Source organism: Lontra canadensis, unplaced genomic scaffold, assembly GCF_010015895.1.
Source record: "Lontra canadensis isolate GAN:19392208 unplaced genomic scaffold, GSC_riverotter_1.0 scaffold26, whole genome shotgun sequence".
NCBI lineage: Eukaryota > Metazoa > Chordata > Mammalia > Carnivora > Mustelidae > Lontra > Lontra canadensis.
Window position 1 is genome coordinate 6,483,429 of NW_022631020.1, and position 16,527 is coordinate 6,499,955.

Below are 16,527 nucleotides of genomic sequence, written 5' to 3' on the forward strand. Positions count from 1 at the left end.
AACATTCATTGAGCAGGTATTTACAAAATCCCTTCTTGATACAAATCACTTCATAGGGCCAACTGGACATAGAGCAATTAGCACAGCCTAGGACTAGATTAGCATATGGCAGCCCTTAGCCTCTAACATTACAGAGTAACTTCTATTTTCACGTCCTTGAGTACTCTGTCCTTCCCAGGTCCAAAACTTTCCAGGTTTATCACGCCATCTTTTCCCCTTAAGCTTCTGCCTCCATTTTTCAATTTCTATCTGTTCTATAAAAATTCCCCTTCAAAAGAAAAACTAATCTTCCACTAAAAGTGGAATATTTTTTTTAATTTTATTGGCTAATTACTTAAAATTCAAACTCTTTAGCCCATACTTAAAATCCTGTCTTCTCAACTCTTACATATTCAGTTACTGATATCCAAAATGATCATACAGCTACAGTCTTGCAAATTATTCACTACAATTGACAGTATGAATATGTAAAATACCAAGTATCTTAAAAAATAACTAGCTTACACTAGTTCCTTCAAAAAGCAATTAATAAAATGTATACTTTTAACAAATATTTCTGAACATCCATATATCAATAACCAAACTTGTTAGCTGGAAACATAGAAGAGATCAAAGATCTGGTCAACTGACCCAATGTATAATTTTGAAAATGTAAATTTAATTTGTTCCAGATAAATGACCTCTCAAAAAATAACCCATTAATAAAGAACGTTGTCAGGGAAGTAAAAGTTATTAGGGGACTTGAGGAGCCAAAGCATATGTTTGATTTAAACCTAGGAGATACAGAATGATAAGAAGAAATCAGGTTGGAGCTAAATATCCGTGAATATTAAGGTTATTCTCTCTTGGTTTGGAGTGCTCATTTACACACCAATATACAGCTTTAGGAATTTAGGGACTCATTAACTTAGCTAAACATGGAATTTAGCTTTTTTTTTTTTTTTTCCTTAAAAAGCTTTTTTTTTTCTTTTAAGGAAAAAAACCTAATTATTTATTTACTATTTTTATATCCAAGTACAGTCTTCTTATTACTCACTAAGGACAAATCTTTACCAATCACCCTTGCAGTCAGGGAAATAATTTCATTTAAACATCCCCTGAAAGCAATTATTTATGGGCTCCACAGAAACTGGGGTAAACTTTTTGTGGCCCCATTTATGTTGTGGAGATTAGAGATCACTTATAAAATAATACAACTCATAACTATTTGGTTACTACATTAACAGAAAAATCAAGCAAAAGTAAAGCAATGATCCCAATCACATAACAGAAATACCTTGTTGTAATGTAACTGTAATTTTCAGTTGCTCTCAAAAGTGTTATTTCGATATTTAACAACATCACTGATTTGAGAGGCTCTTTCTCTGCATCATCAAAATTTTATGAACCAAAATTATCAACACAATTGGTTTTATTGAGAATTGCTTTGGTTGCTGTTCTCTGAACAGACTGTTTTAAATCTATGATAAACACTGTAATATACTGGAAGAAGTTTTTCTTGAGGCATTTTCTACTTGACACTATGTGTCCTATCTTTCAGCAATGTACAGCAAGTTATTTTGCTGTAATTTCTGTAGCACAGTGGTCTCTGGGGTTTCCTTTAAAATCTCCAAGCTTCTCACATTTCACATTTCTCTAGAGCAGCGTTTCTCAACCTTTCTGGCAGTCCTGATGTCCAGCTGCATCTCAGACCAATTACATCAAAAACTCTAGGGGTGGAACCCTGACATCAGTAATTTTTAAAACTCCCAGGTGGTTCCAATGTGCAGTCATGGTTGAAAAACACGATTTAGAGTGAGAAATGACCTCGGGCTATCCCACAACTTTTCTATTAATAGTTCAACATATTACAAGTGGCAAATGGCATTGGTGAAGGTTTATAGTAATATAATAGAGCCATTGGTTTTATTCCAATTCTGCTGAGGTATTTTTGTAAAACCTCTGTGTTTATGTTCCTGTAACTTGGAGTTTGAGCCATCAAATTCTGATAAGGAATCTGCTAAATTTAGACCAGAGCTGGAGCATGATTTTTCTTGATTTAAAAATGGCAACTCTTACTAATATTCAGCCATTTAATTATTTCCCCAAAAAATCAATTTTGAACAAAAGTGCCACTCTTAAATAATTAAAATTTTAGTAACTTTGAGGTTAGTAATAAGCTGTCGATGCCATTTATTTAGATCAATTTATTAATGCACAGAATTCCCAAGAACATCATTCTCATCAGTAGCTTCTTTATATGAATTTTTATATATTAAACTTTGTATGTTAAATTTATGGTATCTGAAACCCTTCATGAAATATCATTAATGTTTTTAACTTTTTAGTGAAGAAAAACCTTTTTAATTGTTCATTCTAATGATTCCAAAGAAAATCATATTTTTGTTTTGAACACACCTTTAAAGTTCATCTCCAAGCTCTTTTAACTTATTTATTTTAAATTTGCTGCAGAGTTGATTTTCAAACCTCTCAGTTTATTTTCAATAATCTCTCTCTCAGGGGTGCCTGGGTGGCTCAGTGGGTTAAAGCCTCTGCTTTTGGCTCAGGTCATGATCCCAGGGTACTGGGATTGAGCCCCATATCAGGCTCTCTGCTCAGCAGGGAGCTTGCTTCCTCCTCTCTCTCTGCCTGCCTCTCTGCCTACTTGTGATCTCTGTCTCTCAAATAAATAAATAAAATCTTTAAAAAAAAGTGATAAAAAAATCTCTCTCTCAGACCCAAACATGGTAGGAATAATAAGATACCTTTCATTCATCAATAATAAGGAAGCTTTTTTTTTATAAGGTTTCACTCTATGTTTTATCCTTCCCACAGCCCTTTCAATAGGCAACAAGTTTATTTGATTTGGACAACCATTTGGTCATTTTCTTTAATGGGACCTAACAAACTGTGACATTTGAAATTAAAAAAAAAACAAAAACACGAAACTTTCATTTGGAAATTTAAGTGACTATGGAATGCAACTTATAACAATGTTATTATTAATGATGTAAACCCAACTGTTTTGGGGATTGCAGTGAATCTCATGACACTGAATAAGTACTATGACATTTACCCATTAATCAACTTAAGAAATTGATTTGAAGAAAGAGCCTTTGGTCCCAGGTTGCTGGGAATTATAATGCAAATTTGGCATCTCTCACTTTCCCTGCCAATTCATGAAGTGGTAGCATGGAGGGCAAATCTCACCTCTGATAGGCAGTCTTTCTGAATCTGCTTGCCCAAATCAAAGTGATCCACTCTCTGGCTGTTTCTCCTTCCTGTAAATACGTACATAATAGAGGTTCTACCACTTAATGACACATTTTCTCGACTTCCTCCCCATATCTCTCTGTGATAATTTGACCTGATTCATAACTGTATCTCTAGCAACTAGGGGCTCTCACCTGGTGTTCAATAAATGTTTGCTAAATGAAGGGTGAGGAATGTGTATCACACAGATTAAGCATTTGTTAAAATGCAGCAAATTGCCTGTTTAAGATCTGTGCATTTCACTGCATGTAAATTGTACTTCAACTACAAAGAATAAAAGAAATCTTTTCATTCCCCTTGGAACACGATTTCAGAGTCAGATGGCAAACCATTATGGAATTGGAGAGTTCCTCCTTCATCACAAATAGGTTAAAATGCATCTTGATAATCCACATTGTTTTCTGGACTCGAAAGTTTACTATTTTACAAAATCAACTCACCCACAAATTTGCCACCAACATGGATATTCAAATAATGTGCAAACACACACGTTAAATTCAAGAAAGATGTCTTAAATACTAACAGCTTCATTGAAATAAAATTGAACTTTTCTATAGTAATCATTTTGTAGGATTAGGCATATTTGGTTATTACTACACTAAAACATGAAAACATCCTCTAATAGTCAAACTTTATTGAAAAGAAACCCTCTCATTTACTTCTACAAATGTTTGAAAAAATTTAGAGTTATATATAAGTAATCGAATATAAAAATTGGATATGGACTAAACCAATGCAAATGAGCAGAGACATTATTTAATCAGCTAGTCCCACCAACAGGTCCTAAAAGTATATTATGCACACGTGAACACCTACCACTATATTATCAGTTATTCAGTCAACAGTTATTAATTCATAACAAAAATGCTCTACAGAATGGCCAGAATATAAACTCCAATCAATAAACCAAAAAAAAGAATACACAATGCTTCCTTTCCTAATCATTTTAGCCTTCTTTCTTTGACTTCATTGCTTGATCTTTAGGAGATAAGAAAGCATGTAAAGTGAAAAAAAAATTAAAATATAAAAACAGAAGCATGGCTTCATCAACATCAAAACTTGAAAACATGTTAAGACATAATGATAAATTCTTGCTGTTCTTAGCAACATAGAATAGATACTAGAATAAAAAAAGACCTTGGAGTCTAGCATATCATTTGTTTGTTTAAGAGGAACTTTTCTCCTTAATGAAATATTATGCAACATGTCATATAAACAAATTAAAAGAAGTAAACGACTAAAAGTCGCTTTTCACTTTTAGTAATAAATCCTGAGGGATAGCTATAGAAAACTGAGACCAGAATAAAATGTAGTCCTTACTGACACAGCAAAACTGTCCCATTCTCCAAGAAGGTATGACTGTCCTTTGCTCACAGAATTAGTTTACAGGGGAGCATACTGAATGGTTTTGCTTAAGTTGTATGCTTTTATCTAATTATAAAGAAAAATACAATTTCTAGATTATATTAAAACTATAGGAGTGATTATTAGCTCTAAAAATTTAATTTTGTGAATTGATTTTATTCCCTTTAAATACAAATAGTCCTATTTTGCATTGCAGTTTGAATTTTTTTCCAACAAGTGCATAAAATTGTTGCGTATGCAAATGTGCCATACCTTTTAGTATTGCTTATGTACTTTGCAAATGAAGTGTCTAAAACAAATTCTATAACTCAATTTCTGGTTTTGTTGTAAACCAAACTCTACTTAATAGCTTGGCACACCTGATTTGACTTGGCATTTTCAAAACTGATTTATTGCACACTCTGAAAAGCCTGTTAGTTCTAATCTTGCAAATGCAATAGGTTCCTCTTGCCATGATAATTATTATGCAGCTGATAGGTATGTTATGTCTTCCCCCAGTTTATATAATTGTGATTTATCAGCCATTTCCAGGAGAAATCACATCTCCAAAGCAATAGGTTCTGCCACGTCCTATGGACTAAAGTGTTATGCATTATCTGAAGAGAAGCCTGGTTACAAAGAGGGACCAATAAGAACTTAGCCTGTTCCAAGCCCTGGAGTAATTCCTGGGGAGAAACTGAGATATCCTTTATGCTTTGCAGTAGGTCTGGTCAATGTCTTAGAATTCAAACACAATTAACCTAGAGTTTGCAGTTTGCCTCTACTGCTTTCAAATCGCTGCAAGCAATAGGCTACACATGATCGACTTCTAAAATATTTTTAAAATATGCCAAATAATTAAGTAGGGTTGGTGACAAGTTAAGGTATACTGAATTAATGAAATAGCACAATTTTTCTTCTTTCTTCAATAATTTCCATTCTCAAATTGTAACTCATTCTTTTAAAATTGGCAATGGCAACCTGACAAGCATTGTTTGTAATTATGTATGGATTTTTTAAATCCAAATTTCAGTGACTTCTGCTCCTTCGTGATAAAATTGTATCACTCTGCCATTCTCAATGGCTCCTTCATGGCCATGTGAGAAAGTTATCCTTAGATAGATGTCTCCTTTTCTGTACTATGAAGTAACAAAAAGAGCTTTGAGAATTCTTTGTTTTGTTATTGATAAGAACCCAAATTAAGGTACAGTTAGAGAGGCTCTGAAAAACACATCAAGATATTTTTTTCTCTGAGTTTTCTCTGAAGTGACAAAAAGTAAACCAATGGAAAATCAAGTTAAAGAAAACCATAGTTCTTTATACTCCATGTTTAGGATAGCTAAAATTATTTTAATATTTACTTTAAATTTTAAAGCTAGAATGACTTAGGTTCAACACAAAGGGCAACTACTATCACTACAACAACTACATTTGAATCAATAATTCATGTATTTACAAGTCCATAAAAATCTATCAGTTCTTTCTTATTTTACTATTGCAGGTATATTCAATTCTTAATAAAGGGCAGAATATGATAGAATTGGAGAATATAAAATTGGAGAATTGAGACCTGAAAAATCATTCAAAAATTATTTTTATGGATTGATCCATCAATCTATTAATCTATCAATCTATCAACCTATTCACTATCTACCTACAGCAAATATATTTATAATATTAAAATGATAAAATTCCCCCCAAAAATGAAATCTAAGATAAATGTGAGAAATTCCTATGTGTAAAAGTGGGCACTTTATTTATTTATTTATTTTTAAGATTTTATTTATTTATTTGACAGAGAGAGATCACAAGTAGGCAGAGAGGCAGGCAGAGAGAGAGGGGAGGAACCAGGCTCCCTGTGGAGCAGAGAGCCTGATGCGGGGCTTGATCCCAGGACCCTGGGATCATGACCTGAGCCGAGGGCAGAGGCCTTAACCCATTGAGCCACCCAGGTACCCCACTTTATTTAAATAAGTCTTTATATCCTTATGCAAAAGAGGGTAATGTATTTTATATATACTTTAGTAGTAAACAAATTTATAGTTAAGAAGACATCCATCCAAATATTATTTATAACAATGAAAATATGAAAAAATCTTAACAATCTGTCATGGCTGCATAAATGGATGTATACCTTTTTAAATGAAAACTACAGTTGTTATAAAAGGTATTATATACAGACATGGGAAAATCTCAACCGTATACTATTGTGTGAATAAAGTTTCAAGTAAAAACACATATGTGTATGTCCTTCTATATAAAATAATATTAGAGCACAGGCATTCAGAGAGATATGTCTATACATATGTCTTTAACTTAAAAACAATAGTTTGCCTTTGGGGACCTTGATTTGTACTGATGTTTCTTTTTAGCCAAAGTGGTAAAAGCACTGATGATCTTTCTGCAATGACTTTGAATCTCCTTGTTTACCCTCCAGATGTACCTCATTATTGAGACTATTTTTTGTGGTCTTCTCATCTGAGGCATTTTAAGATGATATAAATGCAAACATATTCTGAGATGTTATAGCCAAATAATAAGTAATCCTTGCATGATTACCCTTTACTTCTGAATAGTGAAAGAGTAGAATGCAGTTTAGTAAAAAACACATGCACCAAAGGTCAAGTGTTCTTACATAAAATATAAGGTTTTATGAGAAGGGAATAAAAAAAAATTCAGAGGTTCATGAACAAAAATGAAGAAGGGCTAGGTAATTAGAAAACATGATAGAGCACAAGACATTGCAAAGTCCCAGAGTCCAGAGTTTGCTAATTGGGATAACAGAAGCCCTGAACATTTGTTTCCATCCCTGAAGTGAAGAAAGAATAAGAATCTAAAAACTCAACCTAGAGTAAACTATGGACTTTGGGTGATAATGACATTTCAATGTAAGCTCATTGATTGTAACAAGTGTGCTATTTGGTGCTAGACACTGATAGTGAAGAAGAAGGTATATGGAAACTCTCTGTACTTTCCACTCAATTTTTTTTTTCTGTGAACCTAAAACAACTCTAAATAATGAAGTTTAAAAATTAAAACAAAAACAAACAAACAAAAACTAAAGGTCCTCTGCTAACTGCTAAAACCAATGTATTAGATGTCTTCTGGCCATCCCAGAGGACCCTAACCAAGATTCTCTTGTCACATGGAGGGAGTGGTCCAAGAGGGGTGTAATGGAAACCATGAATCTCTTGACACCCAGACATGAAATCCCTTGGCATCATTTCTACTCCAATCCATTTGAAAAAGCCAGTCACAGAGCCGGCCCAGGTTCAGAGAAAGAGGCAATGAACTTCCCACCTCAATAGGAAGTATGAGAAAGAACTGGTGGTCAACTTTAAATCAAACATGGGACAAGATCTCAATAAGACACTTGGAAAAAGCATCAATTTATACTAGGTAATTGAGGTTAATCAAATTAGGAACTGTTTTATTAGATTCGATCTAGCATTATACCTCTTCATTTGCGTTGGAAAGGGTATGAACTCAAGAACATTGTCATCATTTTAGAATAAAGTAACTAAATTGCCATATTTTATGTCTTAAAACTACGTAAATCATGGTAATGGAATAAAAGAACAAGCAAATGAAAATTAGCAACTCAAAATTCATGCATCATTCTAATTTAATTTGCATGGCATGGGACCACTAGCTTTTTTAAAAAAATTAAACATATTGTTATATATCGAGGTGCCCGGGTGGCTCAGTCGGTTAAGCATCTGACTCTTGATTTCAGCTCAGGTCATGATCTCAGGGTTGTGAGATGGAGACCTGCATCTGGGCTCTATGCTCAGCAGGGAGACTGCCTCAGATTCTCTTCTTCTCCCTCTGCCTCTCCACCCACCTATACACTCTCTCTCTCTAAAATAAATAAATATTTTAAAATATTATTATATAGTTATATTAAAATATATTACAGGAAATTTACAGATAAAGGATTGTAGAACAAATAATAAAAAGAGAAAGCAGAACACTACTGTAGTAAAGCGAATGATGTTTTCTCTCTCTCCACAGATTTCCATATTCGAATCCCCAAAACTCCATGAGTATGTTACCTTACATGGCAAAAAGGGACTTTGCAGATGTGATTAAGAATTTTGAAGTGAGGGGCGCCTGGGTGGCTCAGTAGGTTAAAGCTTCTGCCTTCGGCTCCAGTCATGATCTCAGGGTCCTGGGATGGAGCCCCGCATCGGGCTCTCTGCTCAGCGGGGAGCCTGCTTCCCTCTCTCTGCCTGCCTCTCTGCCTACTTGTGATCTGTCTGTCCAATAAATAAATAAAATCTTTTAAAAAAATTTTTTTTGAAGTGAGAACATGAACCTGGTTTATCTACATGGGCCCAATGTAACCCTCCCCAAAACCCCGGCCATGGGTCTTTATAAGTCCGGGGAGGAAAAAGGTAGGAGTCTAAGGGTCAGAGGAGTAGTGATGATGGAAGCAGAGTTGGCATTGTTGTGGTCAGGAACAAAGGAAAGTAGGGAGCCTCTAGAAGCTGGAAAAGGCTGCAACAGACAACCTTTGTCCAGAGAGCCTGTTGTCCCTTGAGACAACAGGAGGAACACAACCTGTAATGGTAGCCCCAGAAGACTTATTTCAGATTTCTGGCCTCCAGAACTGTCATACTACATGAAGCTACTAGATTTGCCCTAATTTGGTGCAGCAGCAGTAGAAAGCTTGTAAAACTATCAAAAAAAAAAATTAAAACGGAAGTTATAATTGTTTCCCTTAAATGATAGCTAACAACCAATAAGTCATTTAGAAAAATTTAAAAACTAATTTGTATGGTACAGTGCTTAACTACGTTGGTGTTATCTGATGAGGTCATCTAGGATTTAGGAACTGATTTTTAAGTAATAAAGTTGGTTGAAGGCATGTAAAATATGCTTTAGAAAAGATGTGTCCAAAATACATAATTCCCTTCTGGAGCATTTTATTAAATCAACTTTCACATTTTGGAAACACACATACTCAATGGTAAATTAAATATAACCTGTGTCCAAGTATACCTATGTATAAATTGACCTAAGTATAAATAAATACATTTTAAATAAATCAAACCTGAATAAAATAAAATATGTATTCTAACCTATGCATTAAGACAAGGAAGAAATTTCCAGTTTGTGAGTTCAGCGTTCTCTCCCATCTGATAGTTGGCAACTTCTAATTTGTGGGGTGTGTGTGTGTGTGTGTGTGCGCGTGCACGCATGCCTGTTAACACACTCCCTCTGTTCTCCTAAATAACTGGTATGCACCAGAGAATTTAGGGAAGGAATGGGGAGGAAGAAAAGCATTTCTTTGTAGATCTATGGAATTAACTTACCATTAAAAAAAATGTGAGTGCTCACTTCCGCAGCACATATACTAAAATTGGAATGACACAGAGGTTAGCATGACCCCCGCACAAGAAACTGGACATGCAAATATGTGAGGCATCCCACAGTTTAGAAAAAAAAGAAAGTAAAACGTGAATTGAACATGTCATAATTTTACCATCTTCATTGATGGGAAACCTAAATACATTTCATTTCATTAAAATGAAATGGAGAAAGAACAAATATGCAGAGCCAAGAAATGTGAGACCTAATCAGTTTCTATCATAAACTAACTGGCCATCACTGGGTCTATTTCTACACATGATAAAACAGAATGCCTCGCATGCCCAATGCCATCAGCCTGCCACTGTTCCGTTTCCCGTCTTAATTAGAATGGGAGCTCCAATATTAACGTATTTTCAATTTATGCTAATGAACAAGGTCACTTTCCTCCTGAAAGCCTGTTTAATTCTCTACAGTTTACAGAAGCAAATCAAACTTGTTAACTCATCTTTACAAATTCCTTCCTGTCTTACCTTGTATTTCCAATTCTCCAGATATTTCTGTGAAGAGCAAAAAGGCACAGCCAGGAACCATGTTCTTAGCATCCTCTACACCTCCTGGCCTGGCCCACCTCATCCATTTCGGCCCGAGTCTCTTTGGTAAGGGGTTCAGAGGATACAGGTATAAAATCTGGATGTTCCCCATATCCCATAAAACTTAACTGCTGTTGGGGCATGTCTGAGGATGTAGATTAATTAGGGAGTTTTGCAGTCTGGACTCCGTTTGTAGATGTGTACCAGCCATGACTTCAGGGTTCAACGTATGAACCCTGGGGAGTCTCGCTTTCCTGATCTGTAAAAGTAGGAGAGTGCTGGCAGCATTTACCCCATGCGGACCCTGTGTAGATAAAGGAACACAGTGTTTGTAGGGTACTTGACACAGTCTTTAGACACGAGGGCACTTACATATCAGCAGGTCCTATAGTTATTTGGAAAAAAATGGTTTGTAAAAAGGGAGCTATAATCCCCAAGGAGATGTAAGAGGGTCTTTGTTCTTCTAACAGAAAAGAGGTATATTAGCAGGCAAAGTAAAAATCTAGGAAAATATAGCTCACTTATGCCAAGTTATTTTAGCATAGGCCATAAAGAGTTTCTCTTTGGTTTTAGATGTACTTGCTGAGCCACAAGAATCAGAAGTGAGAAGGATAAATTCATTCCAGCATTCCCTATTTGGACGTACCTGTGTGGTACCTGAGCTCTCTCTGAGCCAGTTGTAATACCTACGGGTTGTCTCATTAACTGAGTTGATAGAATCTTTGACACACATTCATCTACAGGAAAATAAAAAAAAAAAAAAAGAGAGTGGGAAAGGAAACAGAGACGCCTATTCTACCACAGCTCCAGAGTAGGACTTAAGCCTGCGTTAGGGAAGTCTGACAATCACAGTGATTTGTAGAAGGAGAGACCGAGTGAGTGATAAAGGGAAGAGGGCATGATGCTCTTGTGGGTTGTATCACAGAAGAAAGGAGAAGATGTCTCCTGATTCTGCAAAGGGACATGTAGCCTGGGTGGGACTGTTCTTCATTTATGGCCATGGTGTCAGCACCTCCTTGATGAAGCACAGCCTGGTGTCTTGCTCTGTTCCCTTGCCTCCCTTCTCAATAGTCAGTCTCCGCCAGACCTGAGCCTTCTGGATGCCTAATTGTGAGCAAATGTTTTCTGTTTTGTGTTTTTTTGAAGATTTTATTTATTTATTTGACAGACAGAGATCACAAGTAGGCAGAGAGGCAGGCAGAGAGAGGGGGTGGGGAAGCAGGCTCCCTGCTGACCAGATAGTCTGATGCGGGGCTCGATCCCAGGACCCTGAGATCATGACCTGAGCCGAAGGCAGAGGCTTAACCCACTGAGCCACCCAGGCGCCCCTGTGAGCAAATGTTCTAACACACGAATAGAGTATTTATGAGTATACCTGGGTAAGCTGAAAGCAAACAAACATTCACATTTCAGCAAAACACAATGCCTCCCTCCATCTCCTACATGGGAGTGAGGACTTTACCACAAATGTGGATCATGACCTGGGGAGATCCCAATGATCTCCTACGGCAGTCCACTGCCACGTCCCCTTTCCAGCCACACCGGGATGCTTGCCGTCATCAAGCTGGATATGCTCCTGACTAAGAACCTTTACAATTCCCTCTGCTGGAGATGCTGGTCTCTCAGACAGCATATGGCTAACTTCTTCAAACACCACTAGCTCAGGAAGGCCTCTCCTGAGCACCCTGTATAAAACTGGGACCTCTAGCTTCCTTGACCCTCCATATTTTTTAGCCTGAAATACAGGCCACTTTTACATGCATTAGATAAGCTGCCTTTCTCTCTCCAAAGGCAGAGGCATGTGTTTTTTGTTGATGAAACCGAGAACACAGCGTGGCACATTGTAAGTATACATTACGTCTTTGTGAAATGAGTATTTGTTGAATGAGTTAGCGTTCGGGATGTTTTTTGGTCAACCAGAAAAAGTCTAAATAACATTCACTTCAAAATTGCTCAGGGCAACAGGGAAGCAAGAAGTAAATTTTGTTGTCCATATTAAACTACTTAAAATATTTAAATTTTTGGTATCTCAAGGAATTTCCTTCGGCTTTATGGAAAATTCACGAATCCAGAATATTCTGTGACTGCACCAACCAAAATATGGCTCATTCAATTCTGTCTACATATATTAATCTAGAGATAAAATTTGCATCTTTACTCTTCTACAAATGTCTAAATGACTCCTTTTGAACCTCACGATTTTAAGAATATAAACCTTTTAATAATCAATTACCACAACCAATTAGTTCACAATCATTGAAATATACATTTGGGACTAGGGCTCATTTCAAATCTCAAAATACAAAGTCACTTAATTCAGAACTCCATCTGTGCCCCAGTCTCTGGAGTCTGACAAACAGTCTCCAAATTGTCTTCTGAGTTTTCATCAAAACAAGACACCAGTTTGGAATCTATTTTAACGTGACTTGCACTATATGGGGACTCACATTGCATCTGCTTTGATTTTTCTCTAATGAAAGTTCCTAGTTGTTCTGTGTCAGAAAGGATGTAAGTATTCCCTAGAAACAGCGCTGTTATTTAGAATGCAACAATAGAGAAAATCGAAGCCCCGGATCTTATATTTCCTATTCATAAAATTGTAATTGGCCTTTTTATGTCTGTGCTACCCTTGAGACACAGGGAATTAATTTTATGTCCATGAACATATATAGGATACCCATAAAACTCAGAATAGTTCAAATTCTCATCCCCCAACAAGAATTAGAAATAAAATCAAAGCATATTTTTCTTTAATCTTGGGGATTCTGTATAGTTTAATGTGAGCTCTTGAGATGATATTAAATTGCAGTTATTGTAAATAATGGGCAAAGGAAGAACTATGGTACAATGTTTGCAATAGCATCGTAAATAGAGAACAAATACCCCCCACCCAAATTTACATTTCACTTGCAGCATGAAGCAAACTCCTTGCAGATACCAAATGTTTATACTCTCCTTTGTCATAGTTGCTACAAGTACAAACTTTGTTAGCTCACTAGGTTCAAAGACTGGTTTCACTACTCATATGACCTAGGTATGGCTTAGACTTGCTAATATACAGCAGACCTCATTTTACTATATCAATAGAGATTAAAACCCCTACATTAAAACTTGGGGAAGGGTGAGCCCTAAGCTAATTAATATACATAAAATACCAGCATGATTTCTGATTCACAGTAAACGCTCAATAAACTGACTCCAAGCGAAGGCCCGTTAAACAGAATAAACCCAATAGTATTAGCTCACAAAGAGGTGACAGTTCTAGGGGCAGAAAATTGCCTTATCATTTGTCAGAAAAAAAAAAAAATTCTTATTGATACAGATTAATGCAGAGTAATATAATTTGTATATATTTCCAGATATGCATGCATAGATTTTTTTTTTTTTAGAAATAAGATTACAGGGGCGCCTGGATGGCTCAGTGGTTAAAGCCTCTGCCTTCGGCTCAGGTCATGATCTCAGGGTCCTGGTATTGAGTCCCTCATCAGGCTCTCTGCTCAGCAGGAAGCCTGCCTCCTCCTGTCTCTCTCTGCCTGCCTCTCTGCCTACTTGTGATCTGTCTGTCAAATAAATTAAAAAAAAAAATCTTAAAAAAAAAAAAAGAAATACGATTACAACAATCTGAATAGCATCTCAAAAAACAAAAAGGAAGAAAGAGGGGACAATAAAGAACCAAACAAGAAAGAAGAGAAAGAAAAGGAAAGAGAGAAAGAGAGAGAGGGAGGGGAAGAAAGGAGGGAGGGAGGGAGGGGTAGAGGGAAGGAGAGAGAAGGAATAGAACAGGTGCAGGAGCTCTGTTAAACCAGCCCTATCAGGAATCTTCTCTTTCCACATCTCCCTTTTTATATGTATGGTCTGGAGGAGAGCAGTCTTGGAGCTGTGGAACAGACTCTTCTTTAAGTGTTCTTTTTGTTAATTTCTACACGACAGGGGCCTGCTCTATCCATCTATCTATCTCTATCTATCTTTTACCTTCACTCTGTAATCCTAATGCTAATCAAGGCTGAAATTAAAAGACTCCATCCAAACAATTTGTTTCATGTCATTAGCCTAAGAGGCTGAAGTCACTAGTGCAAAAGTCGCTTTCCATCTTTCCATGTCTCAACAATCTCTGTGGAGCTTAAGAACCATGGTGCAATGGACCGATGCTGTTCAAAGTGTGGCCTCCAGAAGGGCAGGCTGGGGATCACCAGGGACCCGGTTAGAAATGGGGACTCCCATTCCCACCTCCAGCAAATGCTGAAGCCGAATCTGTACTCTACCAAGTTTCCTAGGAGATTCGTAGGTATATTAAAGTTTGAGAAGAATGGTAATAAAGGATTATTAATAATGATGCCTTTAATTCCCCAACTGTGCTCCTTAAAAAAATTAGTATCTTCCAAAATGTTTTCTACAAAAATGAGTTCTATAATCAAATGTATTTTAAAAAATATGAAATTAAATCAAGTTAAGCTAATTTCCTTTCAGCAACTTCTTGGAGTCACTATTATCCTCTAACGCGTGCAGTAAAAATGGCATGTGCGGGATTTCTCCAAGCTATTTGATCATGAAGCCATGTTTTCTTTGTGTGATCCTTTAAATATTTCTAAAAACACTGGGTTTTGAATAGCACAGTTTGGAAAAAGATGTCCTAATTTTTGTAGAAATGGTCAAGTCATAGTTCACAAACTCCACTTAAAACATTAGGAAAAATATTTGTTTGAGATTTAAAATTAAATATTGGAAAAATTATTTGTGTAATGTATCTAATTCTCTGAATGTTAAATTGGAAAACAGGCGATGTTTGCCTCTGCCTCCCCACTGCCATCGCCAAGCCCGTTACCCCCCTTCTTCTGCCTTTTGGACTCAGGGGCGTGGCACTGACTCAACTGAATCTCAACAATTTTTGCTTTGTTCAGTCTCAAGAGTTCTCCCTCCTCTTGCCCCTTATCAAAATAAGAGTCTTCATCATCTTCCTCCTAAAGTAGACACCACCATAAAAGCAATCTGTTAAAGCCATCTTCTGATAACTGATACCTGAAATTGTCTAAATATGCTATTCCTTTTAGTTTGTTTGTTTGTTTTTTAATAGAGAAGATCTAGGCTTTAAATTACCTTTTCCCAATGTCAAAAAAATAAAAAATAAAAAAGCTGTATTTGTTGCTATAATTCAAGTGCACTATCTAAAATCCTCCCTGTGAATATCACACACATGGATTCTGATATCCAGACAGCTGGAATTAACAACAGTCAGGTACGAAGAACTCACCAAACTTGCAAACATAAACACATTAGTACACGCTCCTCATTTCCTATTATAATCTTACTTTCAACAGGGGCCCCATTTCTTTCTCACTTACTTTATTATTTAAAAGCTTTTGTAATGTTTTTCTATCATTTTCCATGTTCCAGGAAGACAGGTGTTATGACATAAAGTTTCATGGCCAGCTTTCTCTACTTTCCACTTAGAATTTATCAGGGATAATGCATACAAAAAAATGCAAGCTAATACTGAATTTCTTTCCAAATTCTTTCAGATTTAATATATTCTGGCTAAAAAAAAAATCTTTTTTAGACTGCTTTTTCTCTTCACTTCTATCATAAAAATGGAGGCTGGCTGTTCTTTTTATAGATTTTTTTGGTCATAATGAAATAAAGGTAATTAAGATTTCAATCTAGTTTTATCTAGCACCCAAAACTGTAATTATCTCATTACATTCAATATTGCCTTTAGAGGCAATTCATGGTTAAAACACTACAAAATGTCATTTTATGTAATATCAGTAGTTTCACTCATTTTGGACTATGTCCCTACCCAGCATTTCGTAAAGGAACCATTAATCATCATTACAGTTAATTCCCCCAAGAAAACAACTAAGAAGAATTGAGAATATGAAAAAAGCTCAATGGTACATAAACACCTATAATTCCTGCTTCCCTTGTGGCTTTTTATTTGGAGCTGAGATTTTAAAGCAATGCTAGTTTACTCTCTTCCCATCCTTATTTATTCAACAAATATTCATTTAATGGATATTAAATGCTAGGC

General features: G+C 36.0%; 1 protein-coding gene and 1 non-coding gene across 2 annotated transcripts in view; one reads left to right on the forward strand and one right to left on the reverse strand.

Annotated features, from left to right (window-relative positions):
- GPC5 (glypican 5) overlaps positions 1-16,527 on the reverse strand; it is a 1,102,001-nt gene that overhangs the window by 786,610 nt on the left and 298,864 nt on the right. The gene's annotated exons all lie outside the window — the stretch shown is intronic.
- On the forward strand, positions 9,932-10,038 carry LOC116871562. The gene has a single exon (XR_004383432.1). It is a non-coding gene; the product is annotated as a U6 spliceosomal RNA (small nuclear RNA).